The sequence below is a fragment of the Balearica regulorum genome, chromosome 5 (assembly GCF_011004875.1).
Source record: "Balearica regulorum gibbericeps isolate bBalReg1 chromosome 5, bBalReg1.pri, whole genome shotgun sequence".
Taxonomy (NCBI): Eukaryota; Metazoa; Chordata; class Aves; order Gruiformes; family Gruidae; genus Balearica; species Balearica regulorum.
Window position 1 is genome coordinate 43,403,912 of NC_046188.1, and position 12,870 is coordinate 43,416,781.

The window sequence follows — 12,870 nt, forward strand, 5'->3', positions numbered from 1 at the left end:
CTCTCTAAACTATGGCCATTAGTAAGCCTGGCAGAAGTTCTTCCTGACTTGATACCAAGGGTTCAATGTATTCCCCATCTAATCCCTTCTAACATTCATAAAGTTATCATCAGTATAATTCTGCTTTTTGTACCCAGAAACCAGTGTATGGGGATGTTTTACAACATTGTTGCATTCAAAAGTTCTGGTACAGCAGAGAGAGAAAAACTAACAAGAACACTAAGCCTCACTTTACTCAGTGAGTTACCATTCACCAGTTTTCAAATAAACACAAAACCATCTTCTATGTAGTGTGGCTAAACTCCTACTCATGTAATAGGCTAGATGGCCTGAACTTTTATTTTAGTGAATTACTTCGTTATTTAGAAGGATTGTTTATCTGTACACACACTAAGAGGAAATGGCAGTCCTAATTAAGTCTATAAGTTTATGCTTTACTAACAGTGCAACAGCAAAGTTTCGTATTTGAAGCAGGGAGCCAAGGATTTTTTTGCAAAAATTAAAATATTTACATAATATAAAGATATAAATCAGTGGAAGGCAGAATTCAGTGTTTGTTTCTAAAAAATTTTGCTGCATTCTGACATATTCCATTAAGTTGCTAGAAATGTGGGGGTTTTTTAGAAAATAAAGTTTAGCAATTAAACTTCAAAAAATGTCAGTTAATCTGTTAAGTCTTAGAACTGGAATTTTTTACTTTTTAAACGTTATTTTCAACTTATTTAGAAAGTATACCTACAGCCAGGAGGGAAAAAAGATGAAAGATGAATAGAAAACAGGAGTTGCCTGCTCCCAGCTCTACTAGCTCACTGTTTTGTCTCAAAATTTACAGGAAATTCAAAGGTAAGTTATTTGTAGGCTAGCGTTTTGTTTGGGGTTTTTTGTAGGGTTTTGTTTTTTTAAAAACATGCCCAGAAAAATCAGTTCATTAACCTCTACTTTTCTTAAGGTGTGTTGTAAAGTTCTCATTCCAGTCATTGAGAAGTTTCTGCCCTGCTTTCATACTGCAGAGACAGAGGAGAAGGAATTGTGAGGAGAGAAGGCTACTTTCTAGAAAAAACACAGGAAATCCTAGTAATTGATTTAACAACTGAAGATGCAAGGAACAAGGAAAAAATTAAGAAAATTCTACACTGGTACTGATTAAAGTATTTTTTCCCCTCAAATTCAACTTCTGTGATCTCCGATTTCTTCTTTTAAAGATGAGGAGAAATTTCATATTGAGTGCCAAACTATTTTTCCCCTTCTAGCAATCCACTTTATCTTGGAAAGAACTGTCTTGCAGGAATGATGTCTTAGTGAGGCAGAAATGCCTTAAGAGTTTTGGGAAGAGGTCCAGAGTACAAAAGGAGATAATTTGGGTAGTGCTGCAAGACTGCAGGCACGAAATGCAAAACTAGAGGAATCCCTGACTATCACTGGAAGTGCTACTACACTTCTGATGGCGAGAACTTCAGGTACGTGCACATCCCCTGCTTGTACAAACTATTTCTTTGAATTTTATCTATTTACCAGAGACCTTCGGGGGCGGGCGGGGGGGAAATCAGAAAGCAGCCAACGCCTCAACCACAAACCAGTGACATTCAAGGACAACTACGGCCTTCCATTTCCACAGCAGAAGTGCTATTAACTCAATCTGCCAGCAGGGGGAAATGCCAAACAAGTGAAAAAAGTTAAAAGAGCAAAACACTAAAAGATGAGGAATAAAATTAAACAAAACAAACCAATCCCTCCCAGATATCCTCAGCAGTTAAGGAATGGCAAGATCCTGCTCCTGGAGAGGGGAGGCAGGATAAAGGAGGTATATACAACTCAAAATAACTATTTTCCTCATTCTTCCAGGCTTTAGAGAGGAAATAGTGTAAGTGACAGTCCAAAAAAAATAAGCATTTAAGAACAGTACCAGCAAGCAAAAACAAGCTTTCAGTTTCAGTGTTAGCACAGAGTGACTGCAAATCAATTAGAGTTTTCTTAAATCTAGGATTTCAATGAAGAACAAAGTTTTGTGATTACACAGCTGAGAGAACTGAGGTCAAAGAATATGAATTTTTAAAGGACTATCCAACACGAATGTATGAACTAATTTATTTAAAGTGAATATATATATTCTAGAAAATCATTCTGCATTACAGAAAATTTCCTATTACATTTATACAGAATCCCAACAGTCTGGACTTTTTTTTTGCTGAAGAGATTTCAGAACAGCAGGGGTCCCATTAGATACCCTGTTTTTCCTTCTACCTTATAAATATTATCTGTATACCATTTCCATGGTTACAAAGTATAGTGAAAACTACTTAAAGGTGGTATCAGTTAAGGGAATAAATCCCTGTTAAACACATTTTGATGAAGGGCAACTTGCATGCAACAGACAGGAAATAGATATTACACAATGCATTTTAAAAATAAGAAATAGAAAACCAAAATGTGAGAATTTGTTGAACAAAGACATTTAACATGCATCTACAATGAAAAAAAAAGACAAGCCCTGCAATCACAAGGACCATCAGTTTAAAGCATCACAGGCTAAGAACCACAAGGAGCAATAGGGAGATTTTCAGTGACAGATTTATGGAGATAAACTATGCAAGCTTCTACTGATGTTACCTTCCCACAAACATCAAACAGAAGCTAGGTACACAAAAGTAATAATAAGCAAACATTAAAAAATGCAGATGAATTGTGATTAGTGATTATATGTTAGGGCACCTTACAACAACATGCAATCTTTCATACTTCCATAGTTATAAAGCTCTTTCAAAATCAGATACTGTCCTTCCAGTAAAGCTCTTCACTCCATGCGTCCATGAAACCTGCTAACTGAATGATAGTTCTTCAAGCATGGACAAGGAAAGATTAGACCAACAGTACATCAGAAGGTTTAAGTAAATCCCAGTTCTGCTCAGAGTTTACAGTTCTACCTCCAGTTTCTCCACTTTCATTTAAATTATGCTGCAGCTGGAACACTCCCACAGGCAGCTAATCTATCTGACCAAGGCTCTCCTTTATGTTCTCTTCCAGCTGTGAAGTCCTACCACCATCAGTCTGCACTCTTTTTTTTTTTTTTGGGGGGGGGGCGGGGGGGGGGGCGGTGTCACACTCCACAGAAAGTTGAAGTGATTCACCGATAGGTCTGGGTAGCACCAAGCACAAGATTAAGCAGCAGAAGGGAGACTTCCTTCCTTCCTTCAGCAGTCATTGAGTTCCAAGGTGCTAGAGAGAGTAATAGCCTGAGCACTTTGATGCTTTCTTTTTAACTAAAACAATCATCAAGCAGTCATCTTTCACTTTCCCCACCTGGTCAGAAGTCTGATTCATGAGTTATGTTTTCAGTGATCCAGTCACGTAGACATGTTCTTTTCATTCTGTGACTGGAAGACCTACAGGGGGACGGGGAAAAAAGAGGCATCTGAGTTTGCCAGGCACCTGAATTCTGTATGTTCTGCTTGTACTTGAGCAGAATAGAAATCACTATTATTTTCTGCTTATCATCATTGTGGCACAGGGAATAACAGTTCTTTACTTGTTTATTGTATTGTCCAGTAAAATTAAACCAACCTGTGCTGTTTTTCCTATGGGTCTACTTTCATATCAACATACTGGAACAAGTCCTGGTCCACACTTCCTGTCTGGCACAGTTCTTATAATAAACTGGCCTCTTCCATTTAATTATTTTAGCACATGCATTAAAAAATAAGCCATTTCATGTATATAAAGTACAGCAGCATAAACTTGAAAATCACCTGCTAGTGTACATTCTTGTGTTCTGTATTTTACGATGCTGAAAAATACTTAAAAGAATATAGGAGCTCATTTTATCTTTTGTAGAACTTTTGTTTTAACAGGAAGCAAGATGGCTCAAAATGAGAAACTATAAATTCTTGCCTTTACAACACTACAGATCACTGGCTCTAATATGTTACAGGCTTCTGAATAATTGTCAGAAGACAATATGAAAATGATTTGTTAGTGAACAGATGTTCACATGACAAAAGTATCAAAGAACAATTGCTTCTTTCTTAATCTGTCTTCAAATTTTAAGAACAAGATGGAAAAGGTAATGCTTCTCACCTACTAGAAGGGATAAGGGATTTTTTTTTCTAGAAAGAATTCTGGCAACTTGATTTCACACAGTTCCATGCAAATAAGTCTCAGACTTCTGTTGATTTTATTGGGTGCTCTGAACCCTGTAAAAGGCAGCTGGGACCCTCTGCTGCTACCAGAAAGGTATCACATTTTCCTCTCCTCTTGAATAAATACAACACCTGTTCCAAGTACAGCCTTCTAACATTTACTTAAAAAAAAAAACAACCCAAACCCAAAAAACATTCTCATTCTACATTTGAATTTGATCTGCTTTTTAGTCAAACTTATTTTGTTTAAATAGCTATTATTTCATTGTACTATTTTGGCATTCCTGATCTCCTGAGCACAGAGACTCACTGGAAAAAAAAAAAAAAAGTAAAAGATCAACCTAAGAACCTCTAACAATAAGTACAGTATGCTCTGTGTATAGATTAAATAAAGAAAATAAACAGCATTAGGGTTTTCATGAGTTTCTAGTTTTGTATATTGATAAATTATGATAGAGCACTTAAAGGCATCAACATGCTTTACAAGTAGTCTAAACAAAAAGGCAGTAAACAGAATTAGGTAAAACACGCTTGTTTCAAACTCTGAACTGAACAGAATATTGAAAGCTCCTTTCTCTCCCCCTCCATCCCAAAATAAAAGTGTGAGTGAGAAGGGATTTCATTACATTCTTAGAACTGTTATAAGTGAAGTCAAACCCAGCCACTCACATTTAGCATGCAGGCTGTACACACTCCCAAGTACGTCACACTGAGAAAACACACTTGCCGAGCTATCTGCCTTCCTAAGGCCTCCAACGCAACTGTCGCTAGGCCTAAACCAGGTAGGCTCTGTGTGCAATGCTGCTGCAGATGAGCAGGAGTCCACCCCTCTTCCCCATTTCCCTTCAGATTTAAGCTACCAGACCATTCCAGCATCAGCTTTTTTTCCTCTGTTTCCTTTAGCTGTAGTGTCTGTATTTAAAAAGATGAGGGAATCACAATTTACTCTGCAAGATTTGGCCCTATTTTTTTTCTTCTTTACTACACCAGCTACCCTGCAGCTTCTGAGCCATCGTCAGCTGTTGTTTTTTGTTCCTTGAATGCAACAGGACTTAGTCTGCCAGGCTGCATCACTGTTTTCGCAGCATACCTCTAAGGGGAAAAAATCCCTTCCTCGCTTCCTTCCTGCTGGGCTCTGTGAACATTCAGATTTCCCCATTCTCTCAACAGATAGACAAGTCCAACAGTGGTTCAATATTCACACATTTCTCTCTCTCAACACCAATTCCTTACTCCTCTGTTTATTTTCATACAAAACTATTAAATAAAAGTGCAATTAAGTGGTGGCCCGAGTACCTTAAGAGTTCTCTTATAGAGAACTTTAGTTCTCTGCCAGGTTAATCCCATTCTGACAACTACTTTAAAGCCTTTTACTTTACCTAATTCAATATTTTTCAGCTCTTAGAATTCCTGTCTACCTTGTAGCTTTGCAACACCCAGGTTAAAGACAAAAAAAAAAAAATTTTGTCTCCTTATAGCATGAACTTTCTCATCCAGACAAGATGGAACAACACTGAGGTAAAAACTGCATTTTTTAACAGCTTTAACCTGAATGACATTTTGGGTAAAGTACTTGATGCAATACAGTCTCATGAGACTGACACAAAACTACTGGAGACACACGACAGCAGGAACTAAAGATGAATTCTCAAAATTCATGTTCCCCAAGCCAAACAAAAAAGGGGTAACATTCTGCAGGTCAAATATTTATCAGAATACTGCATTAAAAAAAAATAATCTAAGAACACTAAGACTTAGAGGTAGGTAGAGAAATGCACATTCTACCTGCATAGTAGAGGCAAAAATGGTTTTATTGTACTTTTTCTTTAAAAATAAGAAATCCACACCAAAAAAAAACCCCACAAAACAAAAAAATCCAAAACAAAACCAGCCTCCCCCCCCCCAAAAAAAATCATTTTGTGTCTTCCAAGGAACAGTCCACAGCAATTAAAAATTAAAATATTTCCCAGACAAACCGGAGTATATGCAACTTTTCTTAAAACATACAATTATTTAAACAGTGATTTAACTAGCTCCTTGCAATGGAAACCCTCACAACACTTGATGCATAAAACATTTATGACAGAGTCCTAAGGAACTCACTATTAGACAACAACCAACAAAGAGAAGATGGAGAAGTGAGAACAAGTTTATATACACACCTTGGAAAGACTTATTTTCTCTTCCCCATTACAGATTTGTTTTCTGATCTCGAAATCTGAGCAGCCATTTCCCCCTCTCTGTCCTGCACAACACACCTGAACTAAATTACAAGGTTTATTTCAGTCCCTTGTCTTCCAAGAAAGACCTGCCCTAGAAGGAAGGAAAAGCAGGAGGACACCACTCTCCACACCCTTTTCAGCCCGCTCTGCTGCAAGGTAACATATATCTTTGTACCAGGCAGGAGGTATTTCTGTTCCTAAAACAAAACGCACGCATTTTAAAGAATTCTAAAACAAGAGGCATTTAATGTCTGGGAAGTCACTCCTAGTGAATAATAGTCCCTATTGTCATTTTAAACGGTGCTAAATGGTGTATTTTCAAATCATCTATTGGAGAAACATTAAGAATTTCAATTATTTCAGCCCTTTCTATTTTCTCAAGTTGCATTAACAAGCACATAATATCTGGCACAGGTTCTGTGGGGGAAGTGGCTTGTATATCATCCTTTCATACACACTACAGGCCCCAGTCCTGAAAGAAGGCAGGATGCTAAGAAGTATTTTTTTCCTTAAGAGGACAGGATAGTTGTTTAGTGAACAGACCAAAGGATCCTGGGATCAGGAGTAGCACGTGTTGCCAATTTCAGAACCAGTTTGTTTGAACAGCCTCTATCAAGTCACTTACAGTGTTTCATGTTCCAAATACAAACCCACAATAATGAAACCTGGTTTATAACAATGTAAATATTCATTTCTTGGCTTCTATGTTTTTAGAAGTGTCTGAATAAAGTTCACTAATACACAAAAAAATGTTTTTTCCAGGTAGAGACAGAGAACCGAAGCAAGCTCCAGCTGCTTAGGTTACATGTGCTACAAAACCAAAACACATTATTCAGACTTCTCATTCATGAACATCTAAAACTGTCAGTCTTACTTTTTCAAAATCTGCATAAAAGTTCTTATACGAGCAGCCAAGATAACAGTAATTTTTATGAATTAAACTTTTTTTTCAGTTATTAAGTTCCTGCTGCAGTCACACAGTGCACTAGAAGACTGTTCAAATTCCACAACATATTAATACTAGCCTACCAAAAAAATTTTTTTCCACAACTTGTGAAGCATCACAAGTATGCACCCACACAAGAGCACAAGCTGCTAAGAGCTTCCAAATATAATAATGTAAAACTATAATTCAAATTACCAAATGCACAAATAGCAAGGAGGTTGAAAGAGGGTTGATTCCCCCAACAATAAACTAAGCCACCTAGATATCTGAAAATCTGCACAATCCATACACAGCGAGCAAAGCTGAAGTAAAGGATGGAATTCCTCCAGCGGGTAAATTGTTACAGTCTGGATGTCACATCTGCCTGTTCATACATGAAGCATTAGTCGTCTTGTCCTCCAGGCTAGAAGTCTTCCGGACAGGAGTGTCTGTCATAGCCCTTCTTCCTGCCCCTTAGATATAAGAAAGAATGCATGTACTACTCAGTCTAATTATTTAATCCTCAATCAATACTTACAGCAGCAAGGAAAAGGTAAATTCACATGTAGAAGCATAATAATCAAAAGCAGCACTGCTTTCTAGCAATATTTCTTCTCTGAAAAGTGTCTGTTCCCACTTTCCTAGAAGTTCAACTAGTTAATACAAAGTCCTCCAAAATCAAACTGAGATGTTCTAGTTAAACAAGGATTAAACCTATGGGAGTTAACATCTGCCCTTTGCCTGAACAGTCAAATTGCCTTAAAACTGATCACAATATCCCTCATTGAGAACAATGTTGGGCAAGTGAAAAGTTTTAGCTTTCAACTCTGTTTCAAATAAAAGCTATGAAAATCCTACTAAGATGACAAAAAGAGATAAGCAGTGGATTCTTGATATTTATGCAAAAAATAAACTTACAGCTTGTCATGACAAAAAACATGACAGACTTGGTTAAAAAGGGAAGACAGGGACTTCCACAAACTGGAAGAGGAAAGAATTGAAAGATAGTGGCAGGAAATGCCACTACCTTCCAGAGGTGATATATTTTATGTTACTAAGCTTACAAAGCACTGGCCGTTTAAACTATTAAAAAATAAAAATAAAAAAATCAAACCACCCACATCTCTGAGGAACATTCTCTTCTAAGCATTCATATAGAAGATTACAATCTTAATGAAATGAAGTTTTTGGACATCCAACTTCAAAGCAAAAAAAAAAAAAGAGACACTGGAATATATACATCTTGAACAGCAAAAGGTTCAAACACCATGTTGCAACAAAACCAAAAGGAAGGTGAACCCATTTCTACATTTCACACCACCGTAGAGCAAACTATGAGAGGACCTTCCCCTTTCTTAAGACTATATTAAAAGATGGAAAATAAAACATTAAACAGTCAAAAAACTGGGAAGTAACCATCAAAAGGATCAGGGTTCAGTCTGTGAACGTAATTTTAACTGATCTGGCAAAAAGGGAGGTTGCAGACATTATGATGCTTTCCATTATTCCAGATAGTTAAAATTAAAGCAAACTTCAAAGACTTATAGAGGATCTGATAATACTGAATGATTGATTTTCATTTGTCATTTTATTATCCTGTGTCAACAAGTGCAAAGTAACATACTTGGAGGAAAAAATAACCCTAGCTATAAATACACAACAATGAGTCTAAACTAGGCATTACCACTTACAAAAAAGATTTTGAGATTATTGCAAGCAAACAGTTCAACTCCCAGCAGCAAAAAGTCAGAGAAAAATCTCAGAAGGTATTAGAACAGAGAACGAACAGGTGATGCACACTGCACGTAATTCTGGCTGCTCCACCTCAAAAAGGTGAGAGCTAGAAATGGTACAGAGAGGAATGACAATTGGGGAGCACATTTAAAACAAATGAAACTATTTTTCTTGCATCAACCCACCATGCACACAGAAAATGCAGTTAAACCATGTGGAACGTGCTGTTGTGGAACACTATAGAAGCCACGGATATAAATGAGTTCAAAAAGGCAGCAAATTCACCTATAAGTAGTTTGATGTTGCTGTTCACAGTGCAATAGCCCAAATGTAGCTTCCATCTCAGTCAGCAGCTCAACAAGTGTCTGTCAGAAATTTACTGTTAATATTTCAGCAGCTGACAGAATTCAACCATTTCCTACGCCATTCAGTCAGCTGCTGCTGGCCACTGATAAAGGCAAGATGCTGAATTAGATGGACATTTGGTCCAGCACAGTATGTTAGTTCTTACATTTAATCACATTGAGCAGCCATACTGGTATATGTCTTGGGTTGGTTTGGAGGTTGGATCTTCTGGTAAATAAACCAGGCTATAGTTCAAGCAGGTAATGTTAAAAGGAGAAATTGTAACTTCTGAAGCAGTAATCAAACTGGTTTGTTTCTATTGCGTAACATAATGAAACACTGAAATAAAGACATGATCAAATATTCAAGGGCATGGGGGGTTTTTTTGTTTTTATATAACTCATCAGAATGCTGAAAAATTCTCCTATAATAAGTCCATCACTAATCAGGATGTCAACCCAAGGAGATTCAGGCAGTTAATTTCTCTTAACTGAGAAAGACCCAGAAGGTTGGAAAGCAGCACTAAACATAAGCCATGGATGTTTGCTGGAAAAACTGCCAAGACCCATTTAAGATTGGCAACAATTTGGCTTCCTCCCAGCTGACCGGAGGAAAGATGTCCTGAACCAATGGATGCAAAGGAGTATGTAGATGAATGTCTGACTCCTCTCCAAGAAAACTGAACTTGCCAAAGTCATCAGGTCCTGTCTGACCCTGGAGCGGTACTGGATGCTCTCCTTTTTTAATTACGAGGTCTAGCTGAAGAAGTACTACTGTCGTAGAAAATGAATAACCTCAAGTTGAGGCCCAGGACAAACAGAATTCTGCTAGGAAGTACTGCTAATCCTGCGAGAAAGTACTGCCTAAACAATTTGGTGAATGTCTGCTCTCTCATCACTGTCAGCTTCCTTCTCTTCTGACAGATGAGCTTTTGAAGATAACCAAGCTGAAAGCCATGTAGGATAAACAAGCAGGTCTCAATCTGTGAGAAACATAGAAGTTTCATTTTCTAGAGCACAAATTACAACGGGTCTGGAAATGAAGGGTCTGGAAAACAAACCAAGTGCCCAGTATACACCACCTTTCAGTTTTGCTGTAGGCAGTAAGATGAAGATGGATGTACCCAATAAGCTTATTGTCCTTATCAGGAAAAAGCAAGTATCAAGGATAAAAACGTATAAGAAAGAGCAGAAGTTTAGTGATCAGTTTCATGAAGATGCAGACATTGCCTGAACAAAATTATTGCTCAGCTATACTGGTGACAAAGCTGACCATGATCCAATTTACATGAGAAATCTCTTAAGTCACACAAAAAGACAACAAAATAAGAATTTCGAGCTGCGCTATATTTTGTTTTGATTTCACATTGGGGATAGTATCATTTTGTTATTTAAATAACATTCTGCATATGAAATCATACAGGTTGGTTTGGGGTTCTTTCCTTTTGTTTTGTGAGGGGAGGTTGTTATACAGGACAGTAATAGCATTGAAATTGGTCCTGCTGAAAGAAAACAGCAACATAATGCCCCTGTCATCCTAAAGATCATTTGTGCAAACTACACAGGCAACAAATAGCACTACAAACTAACAATTCAAAGAAATTGGCATTTGTATTTGTAGTTGGGAACTTCAGATTTACTAGATCTTTTCTCACTCCATGCTGTCATAGGCTGAATGTTTCAGGTTGAATTTGCTGGCATCCCCAAGAGAACCACAAGAAGATTTAATAATAATGTGTGTGTGTGTGTGTGTGTGTACCAAGTTTATTCATCCTTCAGTGCTTCTGCTGGTCATCCATGGGGCAACATTTCTCTTCTCCATCCCACCAGTAAAGCCCATCACAGATGCATAATTTGTCTTCCAGATACATAACTTGGAAAGTTTTCTTCTGAAGTCCCCCATCTCTCACTGAGAGCAAATTCTAGTACCAAGCAAGGTGTAAGAGAGCTCCATGCAGACCAAGAAGCCTCTCAAATCTCTTTCACATTTTTTGCTCAAAATAAAATAAAAAAAAAAAAAATTGCTTATTCTCTTGCTCTCCTCCTAAGTTCCAGGGGAGTTTCTGTTTTCCCCCATATCTGCTGATACTTCAACTACTACACAGGAAAACCCAGTTGATTCCAAAATATTCCCAAATGCAGGCAATGATTTTGATGTATCTTCTTCTCTTCTCACACATTATGCTGCATGGAGATGGAGGAAGAACTGGACAACTGTATGGATGTCTCCAGATGTATGCCCATTTGCCTGCAATTCCAAGCCATTGGTCTTAGTGATGATGCAGGCTAACCTTTCCAGTGCAATACAGTTCTCATGTTGGTTTACTTCACATTTCCATGACACTGGCATACAAAGTAGAACTGTTTCTTTTGGCAACGTGAACAATAATTGAAAGTATTCTCTCTGAAAAACACAGTGCCAGCCCACAATATCTCTTTGGATCTCAGGCCTTTAATGCCAAGGCAATATACCTGAGAATTATTTTAGAAACATCATTTCAGTAAGCAGTAGTGATGTAAGTGGGACTGACTGCACATGAACAGGAGAAGCACGCCCATCACTAAATTGTTAACACAAGAAGATACACCAGGAAGTTTCATTACAACCATCTATAAATCAAGAGACCACCAAAACCAGAATTCTACTTCATAGAAGTCACATCATAAAGTATGAGATGCAGTAGTTACTGAAGTTGCCTTGTATTTGGCCTTGAAGCTGTCTCCACAGTTACAGAGTTGAGAAGGCACAATATAAAAACATTTCAGTAAAGAGAGTGTACTAAACCAGCTTACTGCCAAAAGTCAACCCCAGGCTTATGCAGAACCAGAATCTCAAACCATGAACAACTCTAATGAAACATTAAAGGGGCATACGCCAAAGTTCCTGATCTCCACAAATACTCTAAGACACCAGCAGACACCACAAGCAGTGCCATTAAGAGACACTCCAGAACATGATGTAATACCCCACCAGAGCCCAAGAGCCTAATGCCATGGGTAGTCACAGAATCAATCACATGGAGTTCTAAACACTAGACTCACACCTGTAAGTGAGCTATTTACAGTAAGACAGCAAGGCACATAACAAGAAGGAAGCCATATCTTTCAGGTTTGCATTGGAATATAGTGTCCCTATTAAGCAGCACTAAAAGAGCTAGTGGAAGCAATGCTGGACCCAGCCAACTGGGACAGATACAGAAATTTGGTTATTGCTGACTCTACTGATTTTCCACTTGAAAAAGGGGTTTGCCCAAATTAACAGAACAAGATATCTGTCCCTCAACAATACTCACTTGGGAGGATTGGAGCATTCTGCTCACATAAGCTATACACAGAATAGTTTCAACAAGTAGTTAAGACTTCAGCACTGATGAGACTAGTTACTCAGTATTACTTTTGCTGTGCACATTCCACGCAACTAGCTATGTTAAGTCCTTTGTACCAGACTCTGAAAGTATGATACAGAAGCAGTGATATTATGCAGTAAAGATATTGGAACTTCATTCACACAC

At 37.8% G+C, this 12,870-nt stretch overlaps 1 protein-coding gene across 23 annotated transcripts in view; it reads right to left on the minus strand.

Annotated features, from left to right (window-relative positions):
- The window catches only part of PHF21A (PHD finger protein 21A), a 130,053-nt gene that overhangs the window by 103,352 nt on the left and 13,831 nt on the right, over positions 1–12,870 (minus strand). The gene's annotated exons all lie outside the window — the stretch shown is intronic.